At 42.8% G+C, this 20,858-nt stretch overlaps 1 protein-coding gene across 1 annotated transcript in view; it reads right to left on the bottom strand.

The window, feature by feature from the left end:
* Positions 1-20,858, bottom strand: part of Alk (ALK receptor tyrosine kinase) — a 703,900-nt gene that overhangs the window by 464,201 nt on the left and 218,841 nt on the right. The gene's annotated exons all lie outside the window — the stretch shown is intronic.

Here is a 20,858-nt window from a genome sequence, read left to right as displayed (position 1 = left end):
AAACCATATAAAACCCATAAGACAATTGTACTATGTCAAAGTACACTTTTAGAAACATTGTCTATGCTGAATTATAATAACTTTTTCTCTCTTTTTCCTATTAGCTGTCTTTTATTTTATACTATATTTATATGTTAAGTTCTTCAAATAAGAGAGACCATGTGATACTTATGCTTGTGTGTCTGATTTACTTCACTTAAAATTATGGTCTCAAGGTGCATCCATTTTCCTACAAATGACTCATTTATCCTTCCTTTATGGCTGAGTAGTACTCTATTGTATGTAAATACCACATTTTCTTTATCTATTCATCTGTCGATGGACATATAGGATGTTTCAAAGAGTTAGACTTAGGATGCTTCTTGAATCCCTCTGCCTAGCCCTCTTTTGACTTGTGGCCTGTGTAATACGGATTGTAGAATTTATATCCCCAAGGGATGGAGGGCTTCAGTGAAGTGCTCAGTCTTAAGCAACCTCCTGACAGAGAAGGGCACCGCTTAAGGGATGTGATGGGAAACACCATTCACTGAGCCTCTCTGGGTGTCTGCCAGGCAATGTGCTAGGAACGTTTCTTATCTCACCATATTGAATCTGTGGAACAGCACTGAGAAGTGGATGATGTTTTCTTCTCTACAGATGAGGAAACCAAGGCTCAGAAAGTTTATTTCCCAAAGATTGAAGAAAGGACTATTCCAAGGCAGAGGCAGAATGAGACCTAGGAATGGATAATGCTGCAGATCCAATGTTTTTCATCACTCTTCCATAGCTTCAGAATCTCAATCCAGGCCCAAAGAATAAGTCAAATAATGAATGGAAAACCTATAAAAAGTTTTATTTTGGCTATTCGTAGATCCAAGGTATGCAAAATTTGCATATCTGCAAAGGCTTCTGTGTTTTCCCAGTATCAGGCCCATTTGCAAAGAAAGTGTGACCTTTAGAAGGACCCAGCAATCTTAATCTTACTGCATATTACCCACTTCAGTCCAGAAGAATCTGACCATCAAGAAACAACAATTAGAAAAAGAAAATTATTATGTGTTGACAAAAATGTAAAAGTAAGGAAAGAAGAAAGGAAAGAAGGAAGGAAAAGGAAGGAAGGTCAGGGAGAAGAGGAGAGGAGAGGAGAGGAGAGGAGAGAAGAGGAGAGGAGAAACATTTTTCAGAACCTGCTGATTATATAGTTGAACTCACTGCTACTGACCTTCTTGTCAATTCCACATTGGAAGAAACATAACTTAATGGACCCTTCTGGAAATGATCTCTCTACTTAGAGAAGTGCCAAGTGCTATGAAGGAAAGGCAGTAAAGATTTCAGTCCTACATCCAGCAGCTGAAGGACCCAGCAGGTCCATTCCCTTCTCTATGCTTCATCTTTTATATTTGAAAACTGGGAGGAACAGAGTGCTCACCCCATGGGGTGCTTTCTATCTCTGGAGTTCAGAACACTTTTACTCTTTCTGCCTCCACTGGGAAGCTGCATCCCTAAACAAGGGCTTGTCATCTCAGAAGACAAATAAACCATGGAAGGAAGCTGAACATACATCACGGTCAAAGGGCACTCAGTTTCCCTCCAGATTCTCAAAGAATCACAAAAGCCAAGTCAGACAAGTTATAGATGACTGTTTCAGGATGAATGAGAGTGAGTGGGAGAGAAAGACATCTTATCAGTACCTACCTCGATCCTGAAACTTTCCAGGGTATGAGTCACAGAATCTAAATTTATTAACAGATAGTGCAAAACATTGTTTTAGTGCATAACACAGCCATTCAGGGGAATGTTTGGACACTGACAAGAGAGAGCCTGTGGCAACCTGCCCAAACAGATGGGCAGTCTTCTTATCAAACCTCTAGGCTGTGGAGGAGGTGGTAATGAGGACTCACCTAGAATACTTAGGAACCTGAGGGTGGAAATCTGGTCTCTAGGAAAGAACGATCCCACCAGTACCAAAGCAACCATGCCAGAGGCTGTGCCTAGGAAGCCAGTATCAGCTACTCAGGCAGTGACAGAGGCTTCACAGTCAAAGCTATGTGCCAGGCCCAGACACTCAAGAGATCATATACAAGTTCCAGGTACTGTCCACATACTTCAGAGGAGGAACAGAGAGGTCTGATGTGCTTTGGACACTTGGGTCTCCCCTGGGTGAACTGAGAAAAATCCAACAATCCTTTGTATTGAGACTGGCCAGAAGCTCCCCAAAGTGGTCTTTGTGCACTTCAATCCTTAACCTGCAAACTCAGACTTCCCATGAGTTATCTAAGTCACCTTCAGTCAATTTCAAGGTAGGAGAGCAGCAGCCACCTTTACTTCTCAAGACATCTCCTCCAGGATCGGCCATTCTCCAGGTGACCACGGGGCTGCAGGGATGTTAAAGAGCAGCAAATCTACATGGGCTTATTGGATGCTTCTCAGTCTTGGGTCACCACAAGATTTGGAAGCAAATACCGAAGAGCCATTTAATCCCACCACACTTCACCCTTCCACATTTACTGTCTCTTACCATGAGGGTTTCAGAGGTCACAGTGGGGATCTGACTTGTTCTTGTCTTTGGCAGGACTGGATGTTATGTTTACAGAAGGCTCCCAGCCTCACGGAGAGGACCTCCATGGAGGCCTAGAGGAAGTGTATTCAGAATTGGCAGCATTTACTGTGGGCTCACTGGGGTCAGACGTGATGCCAAGTTATTTGCACCATTTATCTTATTTGACATCTATAAAGTATGTAGGATTCTCATCCCCATTTAACACATGAAGATCTTGGGACTCAGAGAAGTGAAGTCTCATCTGAGGCTACCCAGCTAGGAAGTGACTGGACAGGTTTTCTTTGATGTGCTGCTTTCTATGACTCCTGAGGCCCTGATTTCTGAGTCTTACAAACAGAGCTGGGGGTTATTTCAGTGGCAGAGCACTCACCTAACAATGTATGAGGTCCCAGGCTTGATCCCTAGTACCACACACCACACACACACAGAGGTATGTCAGTATCTCATAAATAGAGGATAGTGATCTGAGAAGGCAGCAGAAACAGCTTCCCTCATGCAGATCCACAGTCACTGATAAGAGTCAACATTTGCAATGAGTTATGAAAGAAACTGGACCCCAATAAGAACAAGCAAGGCCAAGTTGGAAGCAGGGCAAGAGCCAGGGCATGCTAGCTATCTCTGAAGGCCCTAGTACTATCTTCACAAAGCCAGACTCAGGATGCCCTAGGTGAAGACCGAGTCAAAGAATACACTGTCTAATCCCAAGGAGTGTGTGAATCGGGCAGCCAAGGCCACATGCAGTAAAGCCCAGGGCAAAAAGTTCCTACCTAGGTTTCTTGGCATCTTTCAGGTATCTGCTGGGCTTCCTAGGTCAGGTAAGAAGCCCCAGAGAGAGAAGCAAGGGTGAACTGGGCAAGATTTCTATGGCCATAAGGATGTGCCTGTTGTTCAGAAGGGGCCCACAAGTGAGTCGTTAAATTGAATTGTCAGTTCTGCATCTGTAAAAATTATCAGTCTTGCTACTAGTTTAAAGTCTGGGAATATGATTGTGACTTTATCTTGGGGTTATTTTCCCATGAAAACTGCACATTTAGCAATTTATTTCTAGTTATCTAGAATAAATATTTAACTGCTGGGGTGCAGACAGCCTAATATTGTCCTGACTGTCTTCATTTGTTCAGTGGTTGTCTTTTGTGGTCCCAACGAGTCCTATAATCTGTTCCTGTACAGTGAGTGGTACCTCAGTTCACAAACTTGATTCTTTCCATGATTCTGGTCACAAACCGAGTTGGACAAGAACCAAATCAAATTCAAGGCTTAGGTTCAATGTTGACCTTATGGGGAAATTTGATTGGTTCTTCTCCAGTTTAGCTTGTGACCAGAACTGTGGAGAGAATCGAGTTCATGAACTGAGGTACCCTTGTATTTCCATGCCCATATTTCTTACTCATTAATATTTATTAACTGACTTTAATATCATGATTGTTTCACAGGAATAGAGCATAAGATTTGAAATTTGACTCCAATTCTGTCACCTGTCAGCTCTGTCGAGCCTGAAGAATGACTGTGACATTCAGCCTGGCTGAATGATGTGTAATTTGAGGCACTCATATTTTCCAAGTGTTGGTCACCTCAGAGACAACACTAACATACCAGAATTGCTAGAAGAGCACATGCTTGGAATGAAGAAATTCTCAACTGGCATTGGCTGATGAAAAACTTGCATATTTTAAAAAAGCACTGTATTTGTCACGAGAAACTGGACTTATATGGGATATTCCAGCTGCTGGTCTGAAGGAAGTGATGGCAGATGACCATTTCTTTAGTATTTTGTTGTCCCTTGGAAAAGATGGTGCCCTTAGATGATACTTCCAGGGTTAGAGGCTGTTAGAACTTGTGTTGACACTGAGGTCAACCATTTCTCCACTAAACAGGAAAAAAATCCTAAGACCTAGGCAAGGGAAAAGACTCACCCAGAGTCATGTCACTGGTCAGAGTTTGTCACACACAGTGTAGTGTGCATTTCTGTTGGTTGATGAAGGCTTTCCAAATGCAGCCTCTTTAGGGAGCACCAGGCCTGTGAATGTCAGTCACTGAACCACCCGTTCTTACTTCCTCGGGCTTGATATACTGGCACATAGAGCTGCAGTGGTTTGCTTTGTGGCATACACAAATGCCAAGCAATGTATTCCTGACAAGCCTGCTTTGTGTATTCAATAAAGAATCACACAAAGTGTCAGGCATATGTGGCAATTCTCACACAGTTGGCCTTCAGAGGCATCTGTATTTAAAGTTACAGTTCGTTAATCAGAGCTGGAGAAACCTGCATTCTCAAAACACTGTCAGTCCTTTAGGACTATACCCAGCTCAAGGGAACTTCCTCAAGAGCCAACAGTCCTGAGTCACAAGCCATGGTCTCCTTTTCTCAAAAGATTTGTCAGAACTTCACAACTTCATAGTCATAAGGGACACTGCACACCATCTCAGATGAGAAAACTGAGGCCAGAAACACGATAGGGCTTGACCAAGGATGTACAGAGGGTGGGTTGCAGAATCAGTACTAAAATCTAGCTCCTGTCCCTGTGGTTATTATTATTATTTAAGCTGGGAGTTACAAACGAAGCAATAATTTCAACAATTAGAAGAATTCTCAAAAATTCAGACTCTTTTTTTCTGGAATAACCTGGCAAAAATATACATGGCTAGGTTTCAAATATCTCCCAATGACTGGATGGTCCAACTAATCTCCAAGAAGGCTTTTGGGGTTCTCTCTTCCTAGACAACTCATCTGTCAACAAACTGCTTTTTGATGGTTGCTGGAAGCTCCCTGCTGTTGAACAGGTCTGTTCTCAGGCCTGAAGCTAAAATGAGGAAAGAGTGAGAGAAAGTATTGGCTAGGAACAAAGGGGAAAGATCACTGAAGAATTCTTGGAAAGCCTCCCAGCTGTGGGCCAATTGGCCTTGTGTTTTGGGGCAATTCATTTAACCATTTGAGTCATGGTTTCCTTGCGTTTAAATCAGGGAGAAATGTAATATGAATGATGATGATGATGAAAATGATACCTATTGTGATCTGCATATAAAGTGATAAATATGGACATGCTTTCTTAGCTGTGTATAAGGATGCTCCTACCACCTTGTCCCTTGGGTGCAGACACATCACTTTCTCTCCCCATGCTTCAGATTTATCACCAGAAACTAGGGATGAAGTGAACTGTCTTGACCTTGGAGGATCCAAGGAGATGTTGGGTAGAACTGATGCCTCCTCCTCTTTCCATGTTTTATATCAAAATCTTAAGGATGGGGGGCACTAGAGTGTCCGAGGAGGCAGCACAGGAAATAATTAGAACCATATATCCTGCATGGGATCAGGCTGCACAAATGGGAAGCTTGGTTCTGCCAATTGTCAACTGTACCTCAAGGTAAATCATTTGATCTCCCTATACCTCAATCTTCTCATCTACAAAATAGGAATTAAAGTACAGGCTATCTTGTGGCATTGTCCTGAGGGAAATTAAATAATGGTGCCCACTGAGCACCCAGTGTCACAATACACACATGGTTTGGCTGTTATTCTTGAAGTTAGTACAGGAGTTAACAATGGCAGAGGAAACATTAAGGTGGTGGGCGTCCAACAGTGAAGGCTGGACTGTGTCAAACCTTATTGCAATTGTAGAGGTGAAAGCAAAAAGGCTAAATGTGAGCTTCTTAGTCTTTCCCTTATGATGTGCTGGTCTGCTCCCCTGGGCAAGACCTCAAATGAGATGACCTGGTTCTAGTCCTAGCTCTGTGATGTAATTTCATGCAAGGCATTCAGCCTTTATAGATCTGTTTCCTCTTCTGAAAAATAAAGTGGTAGAATAAAATGATTCTCAGGCCTCTTCCATCTGCATCATGCTAAGATTAATTGCCCCTTTTGGGCAGGTGGCCAAAATATATTTTCTAGCTTGGCTCCAGCCAGCAGGTCAGCAGGAACCCAGGAGGCCTGATTTTTAGCTAAGGCTTGGATGATTAAGCTCTGTTACTCCCTCTTTCTGGATTTCCTCCTAGAGGGGGCACTTCGCCTACTAGTCACCTTTTGTATTAATCCACTAGCTGCCAACAACATCTGGTCACTAACTTCGCAACAATAAATACCAAATTTGGGCCCACTCCACCCCGACTCACAACCGCTCCTCATTTCCCATGGGGCCCCAGATTTGAGATCAATTCACTTCCTTCCCGTCACCCCGCTACCCGGAATGCATCTGGGAACCAATCACCCAATTCAAGACATCTGTTTCACTCACTTACAATCAAGTTGTGGTAAAGAAGGGCCAAGTCTCCTTCAATCAATCAATTACATAAACACAGCCTCACAAGGGGGAGGTGTATGCATGCAAATGGGCAAAACGGTGAGAGATGGGCTGAAAAAGCTCAATTTTCATTTCTCTTTCTTATCTGTGGCATTACACTGTTACAGATGGAAAAATAAGACTTGTTCTCAATCTGAAAAATATCGAAAGTAATTAAAATCTCAAGACATTCTGACATAAACTAGCCCAGCATCCTCATTTTATAGATGGGAAAACTCAGGCTCAGAAAGGTGAAATGACTTGGCAAAAGGTGGATCTGGAGAAGTAAGAGAGCTGAGACCAGAACCCAGGTTAGGCTTTCGGTATGCTGCTTTCCTTACAATTTCCAGGAAACATTCATGCAGTGTGTGTGTGTGTGTGTGTGTGTGTGTGTGTACTGGAAGTGAGGGTATTTAATGAAATAAAGCAAGCTCCAAAGGCCATGGTGAAAATGAGCACTTTATACCACTGCTTAACATAACAGCTACCTAAATGGAATTTGTCTAAATGGGATTCCTGAAGCCACAATGTTACAGAAGAGCTCTGAGCCATGTGGCATCCATGACAATAACAGGAGCCTGAATCAGGGAGACCACAGGATATGCGAAATGGACCCTCTCCCCTTACTCCTCTGCCTCTGCACGTTGTACATGAACATAGGGTTACTAGCTGGTAATGATCTTTTTAAAAACAGTACTGAGAATTGAACCCAGGGCCTTCACACTGAGCTACATACCCAGCCCTTTTTTATTTTGAGACAGAGCCTCACTAAGTCACCCAGGCTGGGTTTGAATTTGTGATCCTCCTGTCTCAGTCTCCTAGATGCTGGGATTGTAGACATGTGCCACCATGTCCACCTTATAGTTGATGACAATCTTAAACACTGGGAGATACCACACTTTCCTAGCATAGACTCTGTGGCAATCAGGCACCCCCAGTCCAATAGGGGAGACAGACTTGTTCAAACCTACCTCGAAGAACAGACAGACTAATAAAGCCACAAGGGCACATCATAAGGAGATTCTTTCTACCTAAGATAACTAGAGGCTTATAGAAGAGACAATTTCTGGACTTCACCTTAAAGTATGAGAAAAGATTTTGACAGATGGTAAAGGTTTAGATAGAAAGTTTGCTGAGAATAGAGGAAGAAATGATATTATTCAAGACAGGCAAGGAACTGATATTGTTTAATTTAGTTTGATTGTATGAATTTTGAAGTTAGAGTGCCTGGAATAGTATCACGGTTAAAGATAAAAATGTTTTCAGGTTCTAGAAAACAAAACTAGGCGAAAGCTATGACATCAAAACCCAAGCTACTGGCTTCTCACTGGAGTGGATCCCATTCTTCAAAAAACACCAGTGAACCATGAATGTGCTCTGGGAACTTTCAAATCTGTTCCCATAGTCCTCACAATGCTGTTCAAAGACAAGGCCATTCCCTGTTTGCAGGTGATGAAATAGAATGGGTAGAGTCTGAGGAAATAAAACGAGATTCAGGCCTGGGATTCCAAGTTGTCTTTTCCCCATTGCTCTGTGCCTCACCTTCAGATAGAGGCTGTCGGACTATAAGCATGGCTACTACAGAGAATTAAATGGGTAGTGCAGGGGTGAACTAAAGGCCCCCGATTCCCAAACCAAGTCCTATAGCTCAGTGACCCTCAGAATCTAGTTTTAAAGATATTCTCCAGATGACTGTGAGGTATCCATACTGAGCCTGTCAGCAGGCTCGTCCCCACCAGGAATGCACTGCCCCCACAATCCTTGGCCCAGCACAACTCTGATATACTGACAGGGAAAGGTATTCAGGTAACTCGATGAATAAAGCAAGAGACAGGACCAACTGTGAGAAAATACTTTGTGAGCCCAGGTATTGAAAAAAATATGAACCATTATCCATGCAGACACACTGCACACAGGTGTGGCTCTGCCCAGCAGATGGCCTGGTTTGGAAGCTCTGTTTTGCCACTAGCCCTGGGGAAAAGGCTGTCCTCTCTAGGATTTAAGTTTCCTCATCTGTAAGATAAGTCTATTTGACTAGACAGCTATGGGTCCTGATATCTCAGTTTCTAAAAATTTCTCACATACTAAATTATTCTAGTCATCTACCCAAATGGGCTGGCTAAATTCCTGTTAATCCAAGGTCTCTTCTGACAAAATTCTGCATCTGAGGTTGCTCTTGACAAAAATATTTCATTTTAGGGGGATTTTCTCTCATTTTTTTCTCCCTCTTGATCAGTCACTTTTCCACATATGTTTTGGATACATGTCTTTCTAGGCTGGTTAGAACTGCTCTGTATACAATATCTCAGATGTCCCAAAGCTATTAAAACAAAAATTCCTCAGCTTACTCATGTCTGCTGAATATGCTTTTGAGGTTGAGAAGAGAAAAAATAAGCCTGCCCAAAGGTGTTAAAATCACAGCTTTGAATTCTAAACTGAAATAAGTCCAGCCTAGGAATTGTCCTCTCCTCAGATAGTTTAGATTAGTTTTCCTGAAACTAATTAATAATGAAGGGGCTGCAGGAAAGGTCCCTACCCTTTATTAAAACAGAACTAAAGGGCCGGGAAGTTCCAGGTTAGGAATTGAACACAAGTCTGCTGCTAGTTTGCCCCTGGATTTTTCATCAATTTGCTCAGTATATTTACTGAGAATATGACTGAGCACAATACACTAGTGCAGTGGTGGCGAACCTATGGCATGCATGTTGCAGTGGGCTGTTTGTAGCATTGAAAGCTCTAAAAGGTTTGCCATCATTGCACTAGCGTAAGGACTGTGGGTGATAAAGAGAAAAAATATGAATTCCCTGAACTCTGCAAAAGTTATCAGTTGAGAAAGAATGACGATGAAGGGTTACGGATAACTAAGACATGAGGAACTGTGTGGCATCAGGAGTGCAAAGGGCTATAGAGAGACAGTATATAAATTCCTCCATGACAACATGGGGATAAAATGAGGTCCATAACCTCCCAAGCTGGTCCAATTTAGCAGATATAATGTGGAACTGCATGTGAATGCTTGTTGTAGAGCATCTAAAGGGCTCCACTAAATCTGACAGGAATACCATGTCTTTGTGAAACTAAGCAAACTTTTCTAGTGTACAGTGAAGGTCAGGAGACCAGAGACTCCTTCCACAGGATTGATTAGAGTGTTTGGGGGTATTTCACACACATACAACACAATCATGTACCAAGTATTAAAAAGGCCCTTCCAGGTGGATGCTTGAGCTCATCTTAGACCTGTGATCAAAGTAAAACAGGCTAGGATGTCAATAATAGGCAGGGCCAAAGTCTATCAAATTGTAGGAACTAATTGGATGAGTGAAGGTAATATAGATGGTTAGACAGATTGACAAAAGTGACATTCAACATTCCCACGCTCCAGTTGGGTAAATTAGACTTAAAGATGAATCCTTTATCAGTTGACCTAGTTTATACTTCAACCATAAAGGAGATGAACTCTAAACTAGGAAATTGATTCAGTTGAAAAGAAACAAAAAGAAGGGCTCAGTTTTATGAGGATGGGCATCATCCAACGGGAGTCTTGGAGAATTTGGAAGATCAGAGAATCTCAGATTTCAAGAGGGGATGATACCAGCTGAGTGTTAACACTGTCAAAATTTTCTATGAAAAAATTCCAAGAAGAAAGGAAGATCAGGGTAGTCCAGGTACTCAGATAAGGCTCTGTGGTGTAGGTAAGGACTCATCCGAACTTTTCCAGATGGAGCTGGCAGGCTTTAGGAAGCCCGATTAAGGGAAGGAAAAATATACCAAGTGGTGACATGGTAGAACAAAGAGGTAGGGAATATGAGAGAAGGAAGGAACAATATAAACCACTAAAAAGGTACAGTGGTACATCCAGAACTCATCCTTAATTGATTCTGAGAGCTCAAAGAGTACCAAACAAGTTGTTCTGGCAGAAAAGAGTTGCAAGTGAGAGGCAATTGACATTCACAAGTTCTAGCAATGAGTATCAAACAACTAGCACTGGGGACAAAATTTTCACATCAAAATGTGTCAAGTGCCAATCTGACAAGGAGTTGAGAGTCAAGGTATTTAGTAGGCTGAGGAGAGACTTACAGTCTTGCTCTACTTCATCTCTCCAGAGCTTCAACATTATTAATGGGTGATTTTTTTTCATTGAGAAAATTCTTTATTTTCTTGGCCTTTGTGGCCACATCATCCTTTGGTTCTCCTCTCTATTTCTGCATCTGTTTTTCATGCTCCTTTTCTTCTCTTTAATTCCTCTTAAATTCAACATTCTGGATCATCTTTAGGTCTTCACCATCCAAGCCTGAGCTTCATCCTCACACTTGATGCTAAGGACTGTCCAGCCCAGTTCTCTCCTCAAAGCAAAGACCTGGGTTTACAGCTTTCTACTGGCATCTTCTACTGGATATCTTGAAGGCATTTCAATATGTTGTTCAGTGTAGATCTCGCCATCTTTTCCCCTCCTTCTGGATGTTTTGGTCACTACCTCTGCTTCACAAATGTTTTCCCTTTTCTCTATTTCAGCTGATGGCACCTCCATCCACTCAGTTATTCAAGCTGGACTCTCTGGAATAGGCACTCATGCCATGTCCTGTCTGTATTCAGAATCTCTCCCCGATTCTCCTCCTGCCTTTCCTTTTCTACCTTATGCTTCATAGGCTGGCCCATGGCTAAACCCTGAACCTAACCAGAAGCAACTGTTTCTTCAGCCTCATCCCTGCTGCTTCCTCCAAGACCTCCAAACCCTATGTCACAGAGCTTGACCCGTTCCTGCATAGGCTTTTGTATGTGCAGCCTTCCTGTCCACAATGCATGTAGAGATACACGTTCTTTATATTAAATGGCTTTACGTATCTTCATTTTAAAGGTCTATGATCAGGAGAAGTATTTTAAACATGTCTCTTTTAAGCCAATGGCATTTAACTGAATTTCTGTGGATTGAGTTCATTCGTTCCCAGCAGGTCAGTGCCCCTCACGATGACAGATGGTCCCTTCCCCTGGGTTTTGTGTGCCTGCCAGCACTGCTGTTCCCTTTGGGACTAAGCCTTTTTTAGTGAATGCATCCAGAGGCCTTTTGCCTCCCATGCTGTAGGTAAAAATACAGATGTGTGAACTAGGAAAGAATGTTATTCCTCAGCTTAGTGGAGCAGGGCTGGGAAGAGAACACAAAGGGAACTGGCCTGTCCGGAGTAAAGGAGTCGGTAAGGAAGCTCTCAGCCCTGACAGGAGTCTACGAGGGAACCGAGAGCTGCTTTGCCCTGACACCAGATTCCTGATGGTCGGAATGGGAGATCACGGCCAGACACAATGAATATGTAGTTTCAGAGATGTGATCAAACTAACTTCGTGCCTGAGCTATGAAGAGGGCCGGAATGCCTTTCGTTTTCCATTTTTGATTCTGTGTTATGTTGACATTTTTAAAGAGAGATATTTAATTTATCCGGTCTTTTTAACCAAAGAAATTGATACAATAACAGAATGGGTGGTAATGGTGGCAGCAGGAGGGAAAGTAATTAAAAAGTCTTAATTTTTCTTCCCCAAAGCACCAGCCCCTAAACTGGATAGGTCCCCATGGACGACAAAATAGACAAAGTTTTAATAGAACTTTTATTCAAAGCCCAATAATGACTTTGTTATGCTTGGATGTCGGGAGGAATATTTTCTTTTCTAGGAGTCTATGTTCTTTCTGGGCATTGAGGGGACTGAAAGGATGAAGGTTTGTATTAGTTTTTTAGGACTGTCATAAGAAGTACCACAAATTGGGTGGCTTAAAATAACAGAAATGTATTTCCCACAGTTCTGGAGGTCCTAATTTTGAAATCAAGATGTTGGCAAGGCCATGCTTCCTCTGAAGTGTGGGAGACAATCTGTTCCACAGCCTTCTTTAACTTCTAGCGTTACAAGCAACCTTGGTGTCTCTTACTCCGATGGCCACATGGTATTTGCCCTATGTATATCGGTGTCTTTCTCTTCTTCAACATATGGGATCACGGCCTTAATCCAGAATGGCCTCATTTTAAACTTGATTACATCTGCACACTATTTCCAAGCAAGGTCTCATTCACAGTTACAAGGGGGCATTAGGATTTAACATGCCTTTGAGGGGACAGAGTTCAACATAACAGGGACAACAGTCTGACGTGGAGAAAATGGGATAGGAGAGCAACAGGAATGCCTACAGTGTAAGAGCCCTACCCCCATATTTAGATAGAAGTGAATTGCCTAGCCTGCCTGGGATGGTTTCAACTCAGGGACACCAAATTTTTGTCCTACCGTCACCCAAGGTCTTAAATATCACGCTCATCATTCAGTTCAAACACCAGCTCATCCAGGAAGTGGGAATGTTCTCCAGGGAGGGGGTTTTCATCTTTGAAATAACTTTGATGTGATAGAAAAGGCACTCATTGTGGAGTCAGAAAACCTGGGTTCACTCTTTTCTACCTGCTCACTTTCTATGTAGCTTGAGATTATATTAATAAACTGCTTTGGCTCTCAGTCGACATTTCCGTAAATATGGCCTATAAAGTAATTTCTGCCTACTGTGATTTTATAAAACAACTTAAATGTGAGAAATGCCTGTGAAAGGTTTTCCAAAGTATCACAGTTTTAAAAAAAAGGAAAGAAAATTCCCTTTTTCTGGTTCATCTGGGACAGAATCTTTGGTCATTCTGTTTTAAATATTCACTGGTCTCTCCTCATTTCCAGTGTGGGAAAATGTGAATTACAGTGGAGAAGGATTACCATCTGTCTCTGTAGCTCTAAAACTCAAGGTGATCAAAGCTCCTTTCACAATACCCAGTGGCCTCAATCTCTCTGCAGCTGGTGCTACCTGATAGAACAGTTTTGTTTTGTTTTAATCTGGGTCAGTAGTTAGAGCCTAATCCTTTAGCTAAGCCTACAAATAAGCCTACAGCGTCAGAGTTAATAAAAGGAAAAACAAACAATGTCTTTCTTTAGATGTCCCCCCCTTTTCAAAGCTTTGGGGGAGGAACATGCAGTTTTCTGCTCACTGATGATGAAATTAGCCAGCTCTCATCATTCAAGACAGAAGCGAGAAAGAGCTGGAATCAGATACCAAATGCCACTGAGGAGAATATATTTTACACAACGTAAAAGGCCCCAACATAAATTAGAAGAAATACAGAGAGCTTTCAAAAAGGTGGGTCAGACTTTTTCGTCAAGCAGATCATTACAGGCTGAGGGTGAGTAAATCGTATGAGCCTCTCACCACCTCATCTCTTCTCAGAAAGCACTGGAAGAAGAAGGCCACACTCAATTCAGAGCTGGACGGCTTGTCTGAGGAAAGGCCGGCCCGCCACCGTCCATCATGACACCTGTGGTTGCACTGGTGAGGCCTACTCTCACTCTTCCCTCCTCTGGCCACGAGAACACAAGTGAAGACAGCCAGCCACACACGGTGTTCCACGACGGACTTGCTGAGACTAGGCAACTTCTGTCTGATGAACTATCCCTTTAGGCGGCAGTTTTCCAGTCAAATCTCTCTGCCCATGTGTGAGGTCTTAAAATTAATGAAGTTGTTAACATTTCGTAAAATGGCTTTCCTGGCAGTTGAAAGGTATAGATTTATCACTCAGAAATCTGCTGGCCTCTTTTGTTCACAGGCATGTAGGCTCAGGCCCTACAAATATCCTTAAGCGGGTGGGAGTCTTAACCTTAATTCTGCCTTCAGCTTGCTTGGCAATGGGTCTCAGGGCAAATCCTAAATGTCTAGGCTTTAAGGTCAGCCCAGAGAGGCTACTTTTCATGGGAATGGTCCTTGCTCAGTGCGGAAGTATTTCTCTGGCCAGTGGATTCTGAGAGCTCAGGGCCAAGGTTTATTCACCTTTGTATCTGCATCAGCTCTTGTATCAGGCATGGGCAAGGCACACAGGTGGAAGTGGTGGTGATAGTGACGGATAATTGTGGGATCTTTCTAAGTCTCAGCTGAATTAAATGTGGCAGGAAAATGAAAATGATCTGAAATTATCACTGCACTCAGCAAGGAGCTCTTCCCTTTCAATCAAGAAAGCTCTTCCTTCATGAATTAATATCAATAATGGTGCTGACTTTGGTGCCCTTGTCCAGCATTCGACAACACTGTCCAGTAGTTTGGGTCTTCTCTATCAAGAAGAAAAATCATAAAGTTCTAGTCCACAAGCACAGTTTGAAAGAAATCTTGAAATCAAAAGGTTTGCTCTTTTGCACTAAGGTAACACGCCACACTCATTTTACAGATAAGGGAAGTAAGTGAAGCTCTAGAGAGAAAGTAGGTTTATCAAGGCCAAGCAGTGGGTAGGCAGGGGCTTAATAAATTCCTGGGGTTTTCTTCCTTCAACCTGCAATCTCTTCTCAACATGTTCTACAAGGAATACATACATTACCCTCTCTGATATGCAGGAGATAGACTTTCCTGCTTGGAAAAATCCACAATTTATAAACGTTTTCCTGTAGGGATACTGAATGACTTTGAGGGAAAACTCAAAGTATTATCTGAAGACCTGCAGCATTACAAATCTGGTTAAGAAGCACTGACAATACAAAGATGAGATTTCAATTATTTATAGATACTTGCCCTTATCATAAGATAACATTCAGTGTCTGGTTTAAACAAAATAAAGGAGTAATTCTTATCTGGAATCTCCTGAGAACCAGTGGTCCTGCTCTTCCTCTGGGGATGCTTGGGAATAGCTAGAAATATCCCAGCACAAAGTACAATCCTAAACTGCCTTAGGGCTTTTGATGCATTTATTTCTAAAGTTTGCAATGAAAGGTAATATTAATATGAACCAAGACTAACTGTGTTTTAAATGAAGGACAGCAGGCTACAAATGAGCTCTTCTAGAGAAAGTGGAACGTCTTTGTTAAGTGCATTTTAAAACACTCAGGCCCAAGAGATTTAGTAGCAGGAATAGGTAAATATCCCCAGAAGGGACTCCAGAGCTCAGTGTTGTGCTGAATTTATAAATACTTAATTGAATAGAGCCTGATGAGAAAAGTCCACCTCTGGAGGCCTTCTGCATTCATTCATCATATATAAGTCTTTAGGAATATCTTCTATGTGATGAGATAAAGTAAAAAGTAAATATAGCATGGTGCCTGCCCTCATGGGATTCACCCTAGAGGAGCTCAAGAGAAAGAAAAATGTTCAGTGTTCCCCTGCAAATGCATAATCAGCTCTGCTTCAAACCTGCTCTTTCTACTGCAGAAGCCCAGCTAGTAAGAGCTATTAGGCTGAGCACTGCGAATGAGGAATTCTATACCATGCACTTATGGCCTCCTAAGGGCTCCTAAAACAGGATTTAGCAGGTTAAGTAGGTGCCTGCCTGAGAGAAAAAGTGAATCTAAGAGAAGTCATCTGACTTTTTAGCTAGAGAACCCACTCTGGGTGATCTTATTAAACTAGGTTTCTACATCTATAAAAATGGAATTAAATCTCAGACAGGAGATTAGGGAATAGCAAAGCTGGCTGGGAAAGTAGGTATGACCTGTTAATTACAAGCTCCCACTACACATATGCAGAATAGTTCCCAAAGTCCTGCATGTGGACTTTTCCCCGAGAACTCAAGCAGGTTTTCTTTTTTTGTTTGCTTAAATTTTTTACTGGTACATATCAGGTATACAATATGTTTACATTTATCATTGGGTGCTTGTACCTGTACATGATGTATCTTGGTTCTTATTTTTTCCCCATTCCCTCAAGCAGGTTTTCAATAGGATGGCCTAGACCTGCCATCAGCCTGAGGTTTGGGATCCCAACACTGCTTCTCGAGACCTGGATGTGGAAGTTCTTGCAGGTTCCCTCCTAATGTGAATGGCATAAAGGGACACAAATGCCAAGAAGAGCTTGCTATTGTGGCTTTCCTTACAATAGCCCACCCTATGTTCTCCATTGTGTACTTTTATCATGCTTTTCTTCTTATGGCCCAAGCTCGCTTTGCAGAGTCAGTTTCTCCCTCACTCTTCACTTATACTCTTTCAAATAAATTTTGTCACCCCTTTTAGCCCATTCCATTCAATTCTTTGTTTGAGATGAGAAGAACCTAGAATCCAACTCAGGAAGGAGACGTGAGCACCACAAAACCCAGTACCATTTATTTGGTGAGCCACTTGTAGAAAGAGACTACCTGTTAACATTACTTGGTGAGCCAGCCAGGAGGAGAGCAGGTAAGGCCTCAATGGGCATGTGTTTTGTTTTTTGTTTTTTCCTCTGAAACGTCTGAAAGGCTTAAGGCTTTTCTTTTCTCTGCTCCCTCACTCTCCCCTAGGCCAGGAATTCAGGGGACTCTTCTGTTGTACAGAGAACTGTTTGCTGCTTTGCTGACTGTAGGGAATGGGGGAGGGGAATGAGATGGATCTTGTTTTTGTTCAGGCCACAACAAATGTTTTTCCACTTTTTTTTTTCCTCTCAGTTTTTGTTTGGTGTGATGCTAGGACTAAGGGTGCCCCACCCAGGGTGTGGGTGGCACCAATAAATAGGCTTAGAGCCTGCACGGACTTCTGCAGCTAGACATTGGCTTATATTAACTGCATCTTTTTCATTTTTTTCTAACTGGTCTTCTGAGCTAAGCCTCTGATTTTGGGGAACAAGAGGGAGGAATCTCTTTCTTTTTTTTAATTATTGTAACCAATACAATGGCTCTTCCCTGTGCTGGGAAGAAAAATTTGTCCATTTGAAAAGGAAATGCCTGAGGCTTTTGCTGGGTTGGGCATAGGCCAGGAGGGCCCGTTCAAACCAGCTTTAACTAACTGGCTTCCTCCTTGTTTTAAATCCCACCTGGGGCTATAGCTTCCTGGTTTGACTTCCTTGTTTAAGTGTAGGTAATTTAGAACGTTTGCCTGATGACCTGAGCAGAACAAACAGTGTTTAAAATTTAATTAAAGCTACTGTGAGTATATGAAAGCAGAACCATCCCTGCTCTTAGCCTTTTTACTATTGGGATAAATGCAAGAGACAATTTTCTCTTTGGTTCCATTCAGGTTAAGTAGAGTCATCAAAGGACTTAAAATGCCAGCTCAGCCACCAAGGGGCTCAGGATACAGGTAGAGCCATCAAGGGACTCAACATACAAGCTAAGCCATCAAGAGGCCCAAGTGGCTAAAAAAACTTTGCTTGGGGAAGTTCTGCCCTTACTTCATGGAAGTTAAAGAACTAAGTAAAGCCAACAAATGCCTTATGGGTCCAATATGGAGACAAAAGTCCCCCAGGAAGCTTTCTTCTGAGCCTCTGTCAAAGATGCTGGCATCACTCTTAAGGTTTAGAGAGAGACGTCTGTCTAGTCTGTGTTAGGGTCTCACAAAGGATGCTATGTGGAACCCATGGGTCTCCTCTCTCTTCATGGGATGCCACATTAAGGAGTCAAGACCTAGTTGTCTCCTTCTCTCTACAGGCCCCACGCCAAGCCAATGGGAAACCTCTTGGACCTCACCACCATGAGGATTTCCCTGACTTCACCACTAGGCCATATTCTTGATGAGTGGAAAAGGTTTGATCCTGACAATGCAAAACAGAAACGACTTATCTACTATGGCGATATGCTTTGGGTTCAGTACAAACCGGAGGTGGCAAGGGATGGGTATGGGATAGTACTTTATGAGGCCACTCTCTAGTTACAGCATTTCTGCTTAAATCATACAAGGCAGAATGAAATCTCTCATGTACAGGCTTTTGTGATTCTGTCATAGGAAAGGATCAGAAGCTAAGAGGAAGGGTCTGTCCTGGAGCCCTCATTTTTCTCTTGGGAATGTGGATCTCTCTGATCTGTTTGATGATACTGGGAGGTCTCTTCCAGCTCCTCCTCATGGTCCCCAGGCCAATAAATCAGGCCCCCTTTTCAGTTATAGACGTACAACAGGCTAGGAACTATGCTAATGAAAAAATGTTCCTTAAAAAGGGAAAGAAACCACCTTGAAAAGGTTATTTCCCCTTCAAGAGAACCAAACTGGGACTGTAATACTAGTGGGGGACTAAGAATGATGCCTGATGTGCTAGCTGCTCTTACCATAGAGATAAAGGGATGTGTGTAGTTTTTCATAAATATACTACTACAGGGAAGGAGAAGCACCAGAAGGACATCATTTCATCTATCAATTAGCCCCAGATGCTCAGTGCAAGCTACAAAAACTTCAGATGAGGCCACAGACACCTATGGCCTAATTTCTGGACATGGGCTTTTCTGTGTTCAGCAATCAGGCTCCAGAGGAAGGACAAAAGAGAAAGGCTAGGATTATGGCTGTTGCAATTGGTGATGCTTTAAACCCATCTAGGATGTCTAAGGAAAAACCCAAGGACAACCTGGAAAAAAGTTCCTGTTTCAAGTGCAAGAGGATTGGACACTGGATATGAGATTACACCAAGCATCTGTCTGGACCCTGCTCTGTATGTAAGGCAGCTAATATGCCTGACTTATGGATTGTCCCCACTCCCAGAGAGGGGCTAGGCCAGGCAGACCGCTCATTTTCTGCTCTGACAAGGCCCAGAGGAACCTGCAGCGCCCCTGTCCACAGACATCACCATTTCCTCCAAGGAGCCCTGTATAATCTTAGACATCATGGGTGAGTCAATTCAATTACTTCACTGTGTTTTGACTTAGTTCTCTAAAAAACCCTCCTGTGGACTTATGCCCATAGTTGGGGCCAAAGGAACCCCTAATCAGAGAGTCTTTGCAGCTGTACTAACAGAAGAAGCTGCAAAGTTAACTTTATGACAGAGACTAGAAGTCCTGACTCCCCATCAGGTCAGAGCTATTCTGGAGACAAAAGGTTACTTGTGGTTAACAGGGGAATGGATCACTGAGTATCAAGCCATGCAGTTGGACACCCTTGAGGTTACTAAAAAAACCCCTGTACTACTATTAACTCTGCTTCTTTGATGCCTACAGGCCCAAAAGTTAACCATTCTTGTGAACAACTGATCTCCTAGACTATGCAAGAAGGCAGGACATCAGTGACCTAGCCCTGCAAAACCCTGAGGAGGTGTGGTTCCCTGATGGCAGTAGCTTTGTCAATCATCCATAAAGCAAAAGCAGGAAATTCTACAACTCATAGAGGCGGTCCACCCTCCCAAGCAGGTTGCAGTCATGTACTGTAAAGGGCACCAAAGAGACATGTCTGAAGTCATCTTGGGAAATCAAAAGGCTGACAGAAAATCAGAAAGGGTAGCCCTATAGCCCCCTTAGACTCCAGCCTTATTCTCAGTTCCTGAGGAAACATTAACACCAGTCTATATTCCCCAGGAAGATAAATGGGCCTCGGGACAAGGGGGATTTAAAAAGGGACTCTGGTGGTATTCAGAAAACAAACTAATCCTTCCTCAAGGGATACAATGGAAGGCTATAAAAACATTTCATGATTCTTTCCATATGGGAAGAGATGTTCCACTGGAAACAGTCACTCGCAGCCCTAGGACTAGCGGCAACCCCGTGACAGGTCTACAAAGCTTGCCTATTCTGTGCCTATAATAACCTGGGCAAACCCAAACCACCTCCTTTTTCAGAACCTGTGCAGAGGAGAGGGACACACTTTGGGGAGGACCAGCAATTAGATTTCACCCATATACCACCACGTGGAGGATTTAAACAGATGTTGGTCCTGACTGACACCTTTACAGCTGGAGTGAAGCCTTTCCTACTCATTCAGAAAAGGCTACTGAGGTTGTCAAGGTGCTTCTTAAGGAAAGCATTCCCAGATTTGGATGACCCCAGTGTCTCCAGAGAGACAATGGACCTACTTTTACCTCTCAAATAACTCAGGGAGAGGCAAAGGCTTTAGGAATAAAGTATCACCTCCATTCTATCTGGAAGCTTCAATCTTCTGGAAAGGTAGAGAGAGCCAACTAGACCCTAAAGCAAACTCTGGCAAAGCTTTGCCAAGAGACATCTGAATCCTGGCTCCAGTTGCTGCCAATAGCACTCATAAGGGTTCATAACATGCCCCAAATGGGGTCAAGTTTGAGCCCATTTGAGATGTTAATATATGTGCTGCCAAAGCGAGCACCCATTTGAGATGTTATATGGGAGGCCATTTCTATCCTCTGATATTACGGTAGACCCAGAGACCAC

The sequence above is a fragment of the Heterocephalus glaber genome, unplaced genomic scaffold, assembly GCF_053883595.1.
Source record: "Heterocephalus glaber isolate CG9 unplaced genomic scaffold, H.glaber_assembly_v1.0 deba00001457, whole genome shotgun sequence".
Taxonomy (NCBI): domain Eukaryota; kingdom Metazoa; phylum Chordata; class Mammalia; order Rodentia; family Bathyergidae; genus Heterocephalus; species Heterocephalus glaber.
Note: the sequence above shows the minus strand (reverse complement) of the source record. Positions and strands in the feature narration are given on the sequence as shown.